We start from the raw sequence: 16,102 nt of genomic DNA, 5'->3' as shown, positions 1-16,102 counted from the left end.
AACAAAAAAAAAAAGAAAAAAAAAGAAGAATGCTGCAATAAATCGTAAAACATTAACCCTTCTTATAATTGCTCAACAATTATAAGAAGGGTTTGAGTGCTGTCAGGTATGTCACATTTTTAAGACGGTAGCAAGAAATTATTGCGTTTATGAGCAGTGAACACGTTTAAAATCAATTATAAGAAAGAAACACCAGGCGGGAATATGGACCAGTGAAGTTCAGCAGACTATTGTAATGCTTGTCATGGCTTGTTCCAGCCGCTCCTCCCACACTGATGGGATGCAGTTCATCTGTCATTTTCCCAGATGTTCACTATGCAGAAACTCTCAACTTTTTTGATTGAAATTAGGGGTAAATGTGGCTATTTTGCTGTTTTCTTTGTAGTAACCACACAGTTTCTGTAAAGGAAATTCACCTCTGCTCATTTACATGAAACATTTCTCTACATTTCACTGACAGTCTGCCGGATGTGAGTCGACTGGCCCACATAAGGGACAAAGACAACATGGAGATTAAGGTTCAGTGTAAAGATTTGAAAATATTTCTCCTAATAATTTATGAAACATATTTAGCTTTTAAGGAGAGTAAACAAGTTAGTAGTGACAATAAAACGATATAATCCTGTAAAAAGATCAAAGTTGGGTGAAATATTGAGGAAGAATGCAGCGAATTAACAAACAATAGAAATTATCTTTATGTTTAATGGCTTTTCATATGATGGCGTATGAGGCCCATATGAAAGAAAAAAGTAATAAAATGAGGAGAATAAAGTCATAAAAGTACAGGAATGAAGTCGTAGTTTCACGAGAACAAAGTCGGATGAGAATAAAGTTGAAATACTAGAATAAAGTTTAAATGATTTGAAAATGAAGTCAATATTTTGAGAATAAAGTAATATCAGAATAAAGTCGTAACATTACAACTTATCATTCCTCTCGTAATTCTTTATTTTCTTAGCATGGCCCTGATTTTTCATATAGTTGTTTGAACAAACCGTACTAAACTGTGTTGCTTTAACAAAGCAACACAGTTTACATCTTTAGTGTTCTTTACTTCTGATAATCTGAGATATTTAGCGGCAATCCGCCGTTTGTTATCGGAGCTTAAGAAGCCCGTTTAGGTCCACAGACGGTTGGTTCTGTTTATTGGTGGAGATAAACGTGGAACTCTGAAAAAAAAAAACCCTGACAAGCTATTGTTGGACCGTCAGAAAAGCCGGGTGATGATGGAACATTTCAGTTTTATCTCTTGAAAGCAGAAACGGACACTCCGTGTGTGTTCAACCCCTGTGACCTGAGTGAATGACACCATATAAATCCCACCAGGACCGGCTTTTTTCTTTTTTTTCCCTCTGCTAGTGAAGGCTTGCCTGATGGGGAAAGTCCTACTTGTAGAGGTCATTATGTGACACTCCAATGAGTTATTACAGCCATGACGCAAACAAGACAGGGACTGCGTGTGCATGTGTGTGTGTGTTTGTGTTTTTCACTCATGGGTGAGGCAACGGAGATGACATCACTGATGCCACCTTCAAATGAATGCACCTCCACCTTGTGCCCTGCCCTCCTTGGGAGTGTTTTCGTGTGCGATTAAGAGGAAGACAGATGGCCCCATCTGCCTTTCATTTGGCCGTTTTTCACCGTTTCCTGCCACCATCACTCTTTCTCAGAGCGCTGTGCTGTGCTGTTTTTTTTTTTTGCGTTCTGACTGTGCACGCACGTCATAAACGGCTTATCAAAGCAACAATAAACCGCCCACGCAGGCCCTCCCATTACAGCCCATTAGCAGCCATTTGCATTGTTGGGATTCTCGCCGAGCGATGGATCGGCGTGCGCTGTTGTCGCAAAAACACGGTCGGCGAAGATGAACCCGAGGGGCTCGCGTACCGGGGGACGTGGACAGGACCTGAATTTACGATCAAAACGAGCCTCGATAAATGCACATCCATTATAATTCCAGCGATTCTTGTTCCTGTAAAGCCGTATTTATGAGGCCATCTGTAGCAACCCGTGCGTTTGTTTCATCAAGCTGCAGCAGATAGATAGAAAGGATTCACTGGTGCTTTTTTACTTTATAATAGGCAGGGTGCTTTCAATACGCCATTGAAACTACGCTAAGTCCTTTGCTTACTCAGAAAGCTTTTCATGCAAGCCTTTTTACACATGAGTAAACACATGAAAGCAGCACCGCTCACGTCATGTGTCGTTTGTTCAGGGTGCTTTGTTTTTTAGCCAAGCATTGCCATTCAAAGCCTCAGTCAGACATGAAGGATTGCTTCACCTTTTCCATCTTAATACAATACACACAAATCTGTGTGCACACCGTCAGACTGAAGGGTTCCTCTTTACACGCTGTTTATTCACATCAACTATTACGCTTTCAGAATGATCAACTTTTCAGAGCTTTATATGTTTCATTCCCACATTTGAGCTCAGTAAATATACAGTTATAGTACATAATAAATGTAGTTAATAGTAATGTAACGATGTAACATCATGGTTACAGGAATCCGTCCTGTAGCCATAAAAGATACGTTGTTCTACTGGCGAAGATGTTTAAAATCACTTAAAATATGAGCCGCTGATATTGCAGTGACATAGTCTCACAGTTAAGATCTTTGAAAGATCCACTTTTAATTGTATATTTTATCCAGTGACAAAAAAAAAGCAACATAGACACTGAAACCAACAGTGGGCGTTTTCTTCATATAATTTTTCCCCCGATGGTTTTCTCAAGATAAGTTAATCTTCAGAAAACTGACTGGTGTCTGTATTAAAGCTTATTCCATGTTGAAATGCATGCAGTTTTTCCTCAAGACTAATTTATCTTGAGAAAACTTTTGGGAAAAAGAATATGCAAAAAAAACCCACGAAATTACATGGATATCTTGAGAGAGAAAAAATCGTAAAATTAACTTGTTACCTCAAGAAAAAAAATCAAGAGAGAAACTCAAATCAATGAAACCATCAGGTTTCATTGATTTCATTCGAGTTATTCTCTCAAGATAACGAGTTATCTTGAGAAAAATGTTAGAAAAATGTATATGCGGAAAACAGAAAATTAACTAACCTCAAGAAAGCAATTGTGACATTAACGTATCTCGAGAAAAAAAATGGTGCATTAACTCTCGAGAAAACGATTGGGAAATGATCTCATCATCTCAAGAACTCCAACAGAATGCGTAAAATGTCCGCTCTCAGCTTCCATACGCAAAAACAACAATTCCTTATAAAAATGTTGTCTGTTGCATGTCTGAGGAAAAAAAATGCATGTATTCAACAGAGCAATAAAAACACTCCCCATGTAGTTTGAAATGGAAATAGAATTGGAAACAATGTAGTGTGCATTTCAGGCCTGTAGGAGGCAGTCACCCAGATGTGCAGCAGGTGTTTATATATGTTCCATAAACATACATCGCATGAAAACGCCTAATGCTAGCATTTTCAATTTGCAGTTGCATTCATTTCTCAATTTTTTGTGCTTTTGGCCAAAGTTACTTAAAGCCACAGTGGAGGGTCGTCTACGGCACAGTGGCAACCAACACATCACCCACGTATTTCCAGGTCCCACAAATTGGTTTCAAAACTGTAGTTTTGGACGATATCCGTCATCTATACCTGACTGTCCTCACAGGTTTGCGGTGGCTGGTTCCTGCCTCCAGTGGTCTGAGACGTGGGGTACGTCTTGGGCAAGTGTGTTGACATTTCAAAAGTTTTGAGGAAAAACAAAAAGTTCAAGTGTTTTCAACCGGAAGCTTTCAAGCAATGCAGTTTGCTTGAAATAGCAACTCTGGGTTTAGTTACTTCGACATTTTTCTTCTTGCAAATGTCAGCAGTAGAGCTGTGGCTCGAGATGTGATTCCAGTCAAGTTGCATTAATCTGTCACAAATGTGTCGCCTTTCCTTTAAAGTCAGACAAAACAACAGGCATGTAAAACTCTTTAGATTTAGGCATGAGGGATTTCAGTTCTGACTTGCAGTCAGAGATCCTTCTGCATGTAGGAACTTCTTTTTCTTGCCTCGCTCCATGGCAAGTTAACATTTCTTTCCAGGATGCTAGCGCAGACACAGAACACAACCTGTGCAATGGGAATACTTATTCACAAAGGTTAGGTCCAGACAGTCGATAGTTGAGGATCATTTGGTCGTCGGATCAGGAACGTTCTTTCATTCATGATGTGTATCTCTTGACCATAGGTGAGGTCAGCTTTTCTTCTTGGCTCTGCTCTTTCACTGATTGTATCACCACTTGTCTAGAAACCAAGCATCAATCCGTCTGTCCAGCTCTCGCTCTATCTTACCATCACCCGTGACCCCTGACCCAAAAGGAGCAGTCCACTATTTTATGGTTAAGAACCATAGACCCAGACTTGGAGAGAGTGACTCTTAACCAGACTCATTCTCAGCTGCATACCGCTTCAGTGGATATTCAAGACCACAGTCTGAAGATGTTGACAGTACCAGAACATGCAAAAATCAAAGTGGAGACTCTCAGGTTTTCAAACTAGACACCCTGCTCTTTACGTTTGTGGATCCAGTCCAGGAACACCACAAACAGGATCAGAGTCCAGGGGCAGAATCCAATGTGGTGGAAATAGTTCTCTTTTGTACTCCCAAGTCTTTAGTTATGCAAAGATGAGATCAGCACTGTTCTCTTCACAGCAAGTCCTTGACCAGATTTTCCGATCTCCTATGGAAGATTGGAAAAACTTAGAAGAGGCTGGCAGAGAAATCAGTTAAGTTCTTCTTTGAGTCCTCTGTTTGGCGGTGTTGTTTTGCCACTTTTGACTTTTTGTGGTGCTGCCAGTGACAAACATAAGATGAGAAACTCGACCTGGGAAGTGGCAGCAATAAAGATGTTCAGCAACAATTTGTCTATTTGGAATGTGAGGTGAGATGCTGGAACTCCTTGACTTGTAAACACAGGCGCCACAGCTGCGTTGGCTTCATTGCCTATTGGTGGTGCTGCTCATTGGAACCACTTGGTATAAATCTATGTCCTGATGGAACATCAGCCATTATTGGTCATTATTTATTATCCTTACAGACTTGGAGCAAGTGAGGCACCTTGATCGCACACTTCTGCACTGTTGGCATAATTTGGGGCGAATATCTGACCACTCCTTAATCTCAGTATTAACATTGAAACTGATTGTCTTCCTGCCCTGGGTTTTTTTGGAAGGCTAAATCCAAAGCACTTCCACTAGTGGTGAAACGGCAAAATAGGCCAACTCAATCTTTTCTCCACCATAAGCTAACTAGCTTTAGCTTATTGATGTGGGCAGCTGAAACTCTGAGTCGAGCTTCAAAGTGCTGCTTTTGGGAGGGTTCTCTCTCTCTTGCAGTGGTGGGAAGTAACGAAGTACAAGTACGTCGTTACTGTACTTAAGTACAATTTTCGTGTATCTGTACTTTACTTAAGTAGATTTAATAATGGGTACTTTCTACTTTTACTCCACTACATTTTACAGTAAGTATCTGTACTTTCTACTTCACTACATTTCTACAAAACTGTCACGTTACTGGTTACATCCAAGTCGTGTTGTGTTTTTTTTTCCCGTTAAAATGTGAAGTTCAGGGACTTAAGGTGGCGCCGTAAAATCCGAGCAATAACGTGACTTAGTGTCTGTTGTCACCCATCGGCTCCACCTTTACTCGCACGCGGAGCTCCAAGACATGCGCAGTGGTTTCCTCTGAGCGGGAGTAATATAATATAGTAATATAGCGCTGCATAAATCATAAGATATGGCGACATGTAAAATCAGCAGCGCTTCGCTTTCACAGACGGTGGGGACTTTGTCCAATTTTTAACGTCACTTGGAAGGAAAGCTTTAAGAAAGGTAAGCTCCGTGGACGTGATGCTAGCAAAGCTAACTGTATTGACTGAGACACATGTTACATCTGCGATGACTGACATGTCGCAGATATGGGACAACGCTGTGACCAAAGTGCAATATAGTAATATGACATTCATGGACGATCCGATTCTTCTGGACGGATCTTGACTAAGTCCTATAGTACTGAAGCCTCACTGAGAGCCGTTCTTTGTTCTTGTAATGCTCTGCGTACACTGCAGTTGCTATTTTATTTCATTAAAATATATTTATATTTAATTGGTGAATAAATAAAACAAGAACGTAGGAACGCAGAGCATGCTCATTGCTCTTTGTTTTCGTCACCTGTCATGGTGGCAGACRTTGCAGCAGGAGGGAGGATGAGAACAGTCACCGTGCTCCTCCTGCTTGGTTCTACTTCCTCCTGCTTGGTTACTTCTTGCTTATTGGGCCTTGGACAGTGTTCATAGTTGAGCGTTGTTAATTGCTATGTTTAATGGTGCAGACAATTATTATTTCTGACATTGGCAATATGGGCAACCACACAGGGCGTTATTTTTGTAGGGATGGCAAGAGACCTCTGTGGATTGTGGCACAGAGATGAAAGCAAAACAGAATGAAGAAGAGTTTGAATTGATACTGGTTAAATTTATTTCAGCTCTAAGTATTTAATATCTAGGTGGGAAAGTGAATCTTTCAGATCAATTTGAGAAGCAGTTTTGATAGATGCACTTAATTTTATTGTCATGTAGCACGGGGTGCTGGTTTTGATTTGGTCTTGGGTTCAGTGGTCTAGACTACAACTCTGCTACGAGGCTCCTTGGTTCCATGTCCTCCTCTGCCAGTTGGATTTCTTTCAAAATAAATGTGTGGCAAAAAAAGTGAAGTTCATGTTATGTTAGGACAGGAGACGAGATGTTTCCATCCCTGAAATTATGATGCATAGAATCACATATCTAAGTCTAAACTATGTTACAGAGTAAACGCAATAAAAACATGTTTTATCTGTGGCATATGATCATATGATCGGTACACTTAATGATATTAGTGATTAGGTGATGCATTCAGCAAGTACTTTTACTTTTAACACTTAAGTATTTTTAAAAACCAGTACTTTTTTACTTTTACTTAAGTAAAATGTTAATGTGGTACTTTGACTTTTACTTGAGTACATTTTTGTCTGTGTATTTGTACTTTTACTTAAGTACATTTTTTGAGTACTTTCTCCACCACTGCTCTCTTGGCACTCTAGATGTTACATCAATGCAAAACCATAAACCAATTCATGGTAAGTCTAACCTTGTTGGTCCATGAACATCTTAATAAATGTCATTTTCATCTTTTGTAACTTCAATTTAAATTATGTGATGCTGGTGACTAATTGACACTTTGACCTCACGTAAAATAGTTTGAACTGATGATCTTGAAGGTGTTTAAAAACCTTCCCAAAGGATTCATCCGTTCTTCTGAGGTCTTCACAAACTTCCTTGTTGCTCCGACTGTTGGCCGATCCGGTGAGCCATGTCAACAGAAATGTTTATGGTGGCAAAGACAAAATGATAAGCTGCATTGGAAATGGATCACTAATGAGCAGCTGACTGATGTTGGTGTTTTTAAGTTAAATTACACTCGTGACCAGGAGCGGATCACATCAAGATCATAAATCAAAGGTCCGACTGTGGCAGAATGTGTTGATAAAACTTCATATGAATTAACTTAAAATAGAACTGAATCTCTGGGTTGGATGAATACTTCTTCAAGTTAAATGATATTGAAGATCTTTTGTCGTTAAGGTAATTTGTCGGTATGCAGATAAAATCTTTTTTCATTTGATTGATTACATATTTATGCACACAGCTTGGACCCTGAAGGCTTTATTTACGTGGCCTTCTAGTAAAACAATCCCAAAACTCCCCAAAACTGTGGAAATTGCTTTTCTTTTAATAAAGCAACAGTCTGAAGCCTTTTTTATATTTTGGATCTTTAACAATAAACAAATGTAATATCAGGAAATGGTTTATTGTTGAGCAGGTAAAACTACAACTATTTGCCTTTTTAATTTAATTAATTTTATGGTTTAAATTTGGACACGCTTCAGTCCAGAGGCTCAGATAAAATGATACGGAGGGCCGCTTCATGAAATATTAATCTGGATGGCCGTTTATATTCACGTTGAATATGCAGTGAGATCATTTTTTATTTTAAACACTTTTTCAAACTTGTACAGAAAAACATCAAATCCACAATATCCGATTGTTTTGAAGAAATCAGGAAAGTTTTCTAATTACATCATCGTTGCCACTTCCATTAAAAACCCCAGAGTCAATCGTGCATCTGATTGGTTGGACGTTAACTTCCATCTGGAAATCTGATGAAAGGCTTTTATACGCCTCCTCATTCCCAGGTCGTCATTCCCAGTTCGTCATTCCCATGTCGCCGGCACACAGAGGACAATCCTGCATCTCCTTCCATGTCTTGTGCTCCTCAGCTTCAGTGTTCTTCGTGTGGGCAAGAACACACACATCAGACTCAAACACACACCATGTCAGTGTAACCAGTGGATGTGGAGGGAGGTTTTGTGCTGTATATGATTTGTTAGTGTGTGACCTTCAGAGCTGTAAATGCAGCTAGGGATGCAGAGTTTCTTCTGGAGGCATTATGTGGAGCTTTGCTCTCCAGGTGCGTGAGTGTGTGTGTGTGTGTGTGTGTGTGTTGGCTGTGGAGAAGACAGTGCTGTCCCGCTAATAAGGAGCCAGTCTGACAGCAGTCTTGACAACACTCTGACAGACAACAAGCCGGCTTTGTGCTGACTTACTGGAATATTTCTGGCTTCTCTTGCTCAGGGTTAACTCCAGGGACACACAGAGGCAACGGTGAATCCGGTTAGATTCTGCACATTCGGAGATTTCTCTCCTGCTCCTCAAATAAATAGTCGCACAAAGAACACCACGAGTCATTCTGCGAGTTTAATTTGAAATATTTTCTCTTTATTGGAATCGTCAGGGTCAGACATATTTCGGTGACAGGATGCAGTGCAATGAAAACCCTGAAGCACATTTTCTGTTTATGCTTTTTGTTTTTTATGATGTACTTAAATGTTTCAGGTAAGAAAAACAGATTTGATTATGCAGTTTTCAGATGATGATTTCTTCCGTTAAGGGAAAACGGTTATGGGAAATAATTACCCCATGATACTTATCATAACTGGCAATCAGTATTTTAAATTGAGGTGTTGGGTTAAAGAACGAACAGCATGAGACTTTGACTAGTAAAATCCAAACCCTTCATTTTCTCTGGTTTTATTTTTGAGCCATTTACGGCTGGACGTCTTGATGGACTTCCTGTGACCATCACGTGTCTGACTGCAGGCGTTGTGTGGTTTTTCTGAAATGCCATGATAGATAGTTGTAAGCTAGGCAAAAGACAGCATTGAAAAAGATTTGACTCTTATCTCATGCGGCCACAGAATATTTGACCAAAATCCTGTTTTGGAGGTGAAGAAGAAGAATCTTTTGTCTTCCAGTCAGTCAAAGTTTGTTGTTGTTGGAAGCCCCTGACCACTCAGCTCTCAGTTTGTTGAGGTCTAGACAGATTTTTCTTTCCGGCTTTGTGGAACTGCCGCCTTCGACGGCTCCTTCAGACTAGCAGCAGCAGCAGTTAGCAAACACCTGGTGGGACTGCACATCTACTAAGCTTATTACAAGCTACTTCTCAGTGCAACGCTTTTAAAAATTTTGTTAAAGGGTTAATAGGAGCCATGTTGTGATGACTTCCTGATGGTGGAGGTACAGAAAGAGTAGGGGCTTCTTAAAGAGACAGAGGCCCAATTTTAAAGTGTTCAACTGCGAAGTCAAATTTCTTTTAAGTTTTATTTGATCTAAACAACATTTTTATAACAACTAAAGGTAACATAGTTACTTGATTGTGCTATAATATGTCATTATGCGCCTGGAAAACACATAACACTGCCACTGTAACATTTGTTGGACAATCTGAAACATTTAAATATCACAAAACAACAAAAGCAGAATAAATCTTAACAGGGGCAAATACTTTTTGGCAGCACAGTAGATAAATTCTTACCTTATGGAGTAAAGGTGACCTTCATGTCACAGAAGCTTATATTGCTAGCCAGAAACCCAGCAGACAATGTAGCTGTAGAATTGAACCACACAGGAATCTACATTGTATGCCAGGTTCAGGACAAAGCAAATATCTGCCTAGTGTGGCTTCTTGGGCATCCGTCAACACCATTTTTATGAAATGTATCCGTTTGTAGCTTAATCAAAGTAAAGGGAATTCAATCAGAAGTCAGAAACTCAGAGACGCCAAATGAGTTTGACAAAACAGGAAGAAGAACAAATGTGATAATGGGCCCTGGTTGAGTTGTGACACCGAGAACATCCCATCACTGAACGAGCCCCCCAAAATCACAGCCGGTGGTGGGAGCGGGAACGCGCCGACGGACGAAGAACTTTGGACCGGGAAGCGGGCGGAGCTGTCAGAGACCCAGTAGCCAGATGTAGCTGCTGATTGCTACACAGGATCTACACTGCCTACTGAGCAGCTGACAGTCACCAGAGAGCCGAGAAGCAACAGACGGGAGTCGGCACACTTCTGCGGACGCCATCTGAGAACAGAGCGAACACTTCCGTTATTAACTCCCACCCAAAAAAAAAAAAAAAAAACTTATCAAAATATTCTGTGCAACAAAGATGAGAGTCATGATGAACAGATGGGGGTTGTGGGGTGGGAGAAGGGGACAAGCAGATCAAGCAGAAAGAAGAAGAGCAGCCTGAGGGAGGGGAAGGATATGGGAGATTATCTGCTGACGAACATCTCCAAGCTTGGCATTATCAGCGGCAGATTCCTGTCATTCTTTCCCATTAGCCCTGAGGCACGGCAGGCGGAGGCCGCACCGTGTCGGCTCCAGCCGACACGGTGCGGCTGTGTCGGCTGTGTCGGCCCTGACACGTAACGGGAACACCAACTATAACACTGACCCTCTGCACACGACGTCACGCCGCGGCTTGCTCATGTGGACTAAAAGCTTTATCACGACACTCTGTGGTAAAATTGTGTTGACAGTAAAAGTGACCATAAGAACTGTATAGCTGCTCTTGACCAACATACCTATGTGTAAAACACTTCTAAAGGACACCAGTCATGTGTGTAACAAATGTATTGATAAGAATAATAGAGGGGTTTTCAAACATCATTAATCGTAATTTATTGTGACGACGACAAATCAAAATCTTATCAAGACATGAAATTTATCCTGATAAGTGATAAACGATACGATAAACCCACTCTTCAGAATTTCGCCCGCTGGGATGCTATGCGGTCAGCTGCACAAACAGATAATGATGCAAACCAAACTTGTCATTTTGTTGTATAACTTTTAATGAGGAAAGAAGTCATGACGGACGGACAGCTGCTGTCAATCACAAGGACTAGCAGCCGCTGGCATATTTATGGACTTGCAGTCAACGGTTTTTACCAGGTAAGAAGATTAACGTTCATGTACTTCATAAGTAAGACTAGCAAGATACAATCAAATATTGCACTATTGAGAAGGTAGGAGCCCAATCATTAGTAATCACATAGAAAATGCTCCAGCATTATGTAGCCTAGCATGTTCTGGTGTAAGAGGAAACGCAGTTTATGACATAGTGATGATATGGGTCAGATTCTAAGCCAGCTATTTCCAACTGTTGTCTAAAACATGGCTATACTGGCAGAAACCACTTGGGTGGACGACGTCCGTCATGGCGCCTCAAAGTGTTTAAGTGACGTTGCTGCAAAGAGTCAATCGGTGTCGCAAAGGGAGCGGAGAGGCATCCTGCATGGTTGGCCCTCTCAGCCTCTCTGCATACCTGAAGCCCCATGACCCTACCAATCAAACAATCCTCCACCAGCTGATGGTCACTTGACTCCAATTTCTTTCAATTAACAGAACTGTGCTGCCTTCCCTTCGCCTTTCCCCCACGGCCCGCATTCCAGCCTCTCCCGTCACCATTCACGCCGCGTCTTTCCGCGTTTCTACGCCGGCAGCAGAGATGTCTCACGCTCGCGTTTGAGGTTGCATCATTTGTCTTTCCCCAGCAGTTGACATATCTATGATAAAATGCGAGTTCTCCCACTGAGGCTTTGTACCGAGGGATTTGAAGAGGTGTAAAAGGATGTGGCCTGGGGCTCTGTTCTTTGCTGGAGGGAACGCAGTTTAAAAAAAAAAAAAAAAAAAAAAAGATGGTGGGAAGGGAAGTGTGGGGGAAGAAAGTGGTGAAGTAAAAAAAAAAATGGTTACCTTTCTTGGAAACTGCTGCGGGTCACATGGATGTTCGGTTATATTTTCGGAAAAGTCGTTGCAGAAGTGGCCTCCCTGTAAAACAGAAAAGAAAGACTTTAGACTCCACTCAGGCATGAGGTTACAGTACATACACTGTAAAAGAACAAACCATACAGGCGGCTGCATTCAGGTTTAAGTAGCAGCTCTAAACCAGTGAGCATGTGTAAGTTCCCAGGACTGCAGATAAGGTCATATAGTCTTATCTATGTCTTTTTTCCACTCTTTGGTGATGCTGCGGCCGCAACAAAGCAGAGAGGTGCACAGTGCAAACCAGAGGCGGACCAGTACATACAGGACGCAAAACGGGCCACAATGGTGAGGCCATCAACACTCGACAGAAATTATCAATATTTTGGCCAAAACTAATTGTCTTTGTTTTTTATTAGTGCAAACAGTAAAGCTTTTACAAATCATAAAGTGTTTAATAGATCAGTTTAGAACAGACCATTGCAGTATTCTACATTTTGAAGTTGACGTATTTAAATGTCGTCCAGTGTGAATGGTAAAAGTTCTATGCGCTGTTGTGTCGATGTTTGAGACTCTTATTTTGAAGCCAAAACGGAAGTAGCTCCTGGGTTAAGCCTGCTGTACTTGACTGATGAAATGTTTTTATCACACTTATTGACAAGACTGATACTAACGCAATGAAGAAGATTCTTCATAAAACTAAAAAAAATTACAGAAAACCGTCAGCAGCGTCTTCTTCATCAGACTGCTGTACAACAGGAGCGTTTTCAGAACCACTACAGGAAGTCCGGCCTGCCCACCGGCATCAACTTCTCTGACAACGCTTTGAAGGAAATGCGTAGTTTTGTGAATCCGATTGAAAGGGATTCACCGCTTTTAAATCCAGCTTCAGGAAGCACGTCTGGTACTTATTAAAAAAGAAATAGACTTCACCCAAATACTTTGTAAGCATTTTGAAATGAAAGCAGTTCGTCTTAGCTGTTAGCTGCTAAAGCTCCTGCTATAAAGCCGCTGCTGTTAGCCATGCATGAAACCAGCAATAGAAGGACGGGTGTGACTGAGATGAGGACGGTCACAAGATTCCTTCAAAGGTTTGAAATTTGTGCCCTTTTATTTTTACTTTCCTCAAAAATATTGCAAAAATATTGCCTCATCGTCTTGTATCATTTTAAAATCCTAAGTTCTGTCTCTAGTGTTCACCAATCAGATTATTTTTTTACCCTCTACTAAAGCATTTTGTTTGTAGGACAAAGCTTGAGCTGGAGACATAACAGGAAAACTGGAAGCACAAAGTGACCAGAGTTTCCAACTGCAGCAACCAAAGACCAATCAGACGAGAATCCGGGCCGCAGGGCGCAGCGTTGCAACACGACCACGCTGGTCATCGACACCGCAAAGGGAAACGCGTGCCTGCAACCCCCAGCGTCCCACGCCCCAACCCCCCACCCCCTCAGGATACCAGCAACAGTCAAGCAGCTCGAACTTAAGAAAAAAAAAAAGTTGCACCGGTTGAGGAAGGGTGTGTGGGTGGGAAGAGTGGTGGGGGTTGTGGGGGCTGCTAGCGTGGGTGAGGAGGGGCGAGGCCAGGCGTGTCATTCCATTCCTACTTGAGCTGGGCACTGCTATTCCTAGAGTGTGGTTACATGGCAGTTGATGTGGGTTTCCTCTTAGTTGCCTCGAAGATGACTGGGCCTGACCACATCCACATTCACACACACACACCAGCAACACATTCACAAAGTGACAACTGTGTGCACACATGCAGCACATACACACCACACAAACTTTCAAGGAGAGGGCAAAGAGGAACTGAATCATTGCCATGCTTTAGCATGAATGTCAGTGGTGGGGTGGGGGGGCAGGGAGCTGGGGGGGGGAGCGAGGTGACCATTCTTAAAAGTATGTGTCTGTGTGTGTATGTGCACTGTAAGTTGCACTTCTGCTGCAAACCGTTTGTGTACATGTGCTGTTTGTTGCTCAAGTGTGTGAGTGTGTGTGTGTAGGATGTGTGAGCTGGGTGTGGATGCATTCCCCGTCACTCCACGTCCTGAGCGCGCTCAGCCTGCTCCTCGCTCCATCTTTAAGGTTTCCTTCGGCTGCAGCTCGGCGCTCATTATCTATCAAAAACCTACACTGCCGCAGCACGTGTGTGAATAAAGAAAGAGGATCCAAAAATAGGCCTGGAGGATGATTGGAGTTCTTCCTCTTCCCTTTCTGTACTTACTGAAAGACAACTTTGTTACTTTCAGCGGCAGCGGTTAGTGTCTTCTTGTAATTTTCTTAAAAAAAACAAAAAGACAACTTTAACACCAGAGTGTCCACTTTTTGAAGAAGAACTGGTATTAAAGTGAATAATCAAAATTGTCCTAGATCAAAATGTTTTGGGGTTTTCTTTGACAGAGATGCTTCTTCTAGGTGATAAGATGCAGTGAGCCCTGGGTGCTTCCTTCCAATAAAGCAGTAATCAATCAATCAATCGGGTGCACAGACCTCAGCAGACCCCAGACTGAGAGTCTCAGTTGACTGTGATTGTGAGTAAAAACTCTCAGCCCAAACGGAGAGAGAAAACCAACAGCTTTTTATCAATGCTGATCCGTCTCCGCCAGAAAGACCGGTGGGAAGTCCCTTATCTCCCCATCAGGCTTTACATGTCAGGCGCTCTTAAACGGCTCCCCTGGGTTGCTGCTTGATGGGTTTCACACAATTATCGAACTGACTTCAGGGTTAAAGCGTAGCGAGCGAAAGGCCTTCTCCAGAGAGAGCTCCAGCTCCAGAGGAGGAGAGCGATGTCTGCGGGCTCTTCCAGGAGGCTGGACTGATGGGAAAGAGCTGGCGAAAGGAGCGAGGAAAGCGAACTCCCTCCTCGAGCTGCTTTACGAGGGCCTGGCAGAAGTGCTGAGGAATGAAAAGAGGTGCAGCAAGAGGACGGAGGGGTGTCAGTTTGAGAGGGGATAGAAAGATGAAAAGTGTCCTTTTGTCCAACGTTGGGGGAAAAGAGGCACTTTGCCTTTGCTGGGTCACAGGGTTTACAGAGAACTAGGACTGCACCCTGGCACACGTGGCTATAAATCTGCTTCATTAGTCCCAACAAGCAGCAATGTGGAGTCTAGAGTTTTATAATGTGAGCTCTGGCTGGGAGAGCAACAACCTGACCGCTAATGTCTCAAATCTTAACGCCAACAGTTAAGAAACGGGACAAATGGCAGCAGGGAGAGTTTCTTAGGTAACTTCCCAAGAGTTTGACACTTGATTGAATGAACCTGCTAATCTGCTTCAGCATCAGACTGATCTTGTGCAATAGTCCCAATTCCTTTCTGACGTCTTCCTACACCGGCCACTTTGAATAATCAGCCAAGCTGAGTCATTGTGTGAACTGATTACCTTTGGAAAACAAAAGGAACACCTTAAAAACGCAGCTCTGCAGGCCTTGCCCATTGATCCTGGTTTTCCATGACGTGCATCCGTCTCCACTACCTTTTCCTCTCACACACACACACACACGCACGCACGCACACACACACACACACACACACACAACTCCACGCATTTGTGTCGGTTTATACACACACACACACACACACACACACACACACACACACACACACACACACAAAGAAAAAAGGCTGCCACTTATTGGAATTCAGTGTGGGGCCCAGGTAGGGGAAGCTCTGCCCATATATGAGCAAAGGAGGAAGAAGGCCAGGTGTGTGTGGTTTGAACACCGTTGGAACGACTGTTCTAGAGAACACACACACACCCGTGCGCACACAGGAAAAAGCCCATTCACAGAAAGTACAGAGAAGACACATGCATACCGAGGCTGGAGCCAGCTCCTCCTGTTGTGCACGTTCAGCATTCAGTCCTGTGACGTGAAAGTCATGCCACCAAGCCTTAACTCTACGGTCTAGCGGAGAATGACAGACTTGTTGCTATATAAACAAAGAGAGTCATG

General features: G+C 42.4%; 1 long non-coding RNA gene across 2 annotated transcripts in view; it reads right to left on the bottom strand.

The window, feature by feature from the left end:
- Nucleotides 1-9,726: 9,726 nt before the first annotated feature.
- LOC103481689 (uncharacterized) overlaps nucleotides 9,727-16,102 on the bottom strand; it is a 55,410-nt gene continuing 49,034 nt past the window's right edge. For both annotated transcript variants that reach the window (XR_001776402.1, XR_001776401.1), the window contains 2 exons: nucleotides 12,142-12,216; nucleotides 9,727-10,464 (listed from right to left, as the gene is read on the bottom strand). This is a non-coding gene — a long non-coding RNA (uncharacterized LOC103481689). The remainder of the gene's footprint in view (nucleotides 10,465-12,141; nucleotides 12,217-16,102) is intronic.

The sequence above is a fragment of the Poecilia reticulata genome, linkage group LG2 (assembly GCF_000633615.1).
Source record: "Poecilia reticulata strain Guanapo linkage group LG2, Guppy_female_1.0+MT, whole genome shotgun sequence".
NCBI lineage: Eukaryota > Metazoa > Chordata > Actinopteri > Cyprinodontiformes > Poeciliidae > Poecilia > Poecilia reticulata.
The sequence above is the reverse complement of the archived record's forward strand: the minus strand, read 5'-3'. Positions and strand labels throughout refer to the sequence as shown.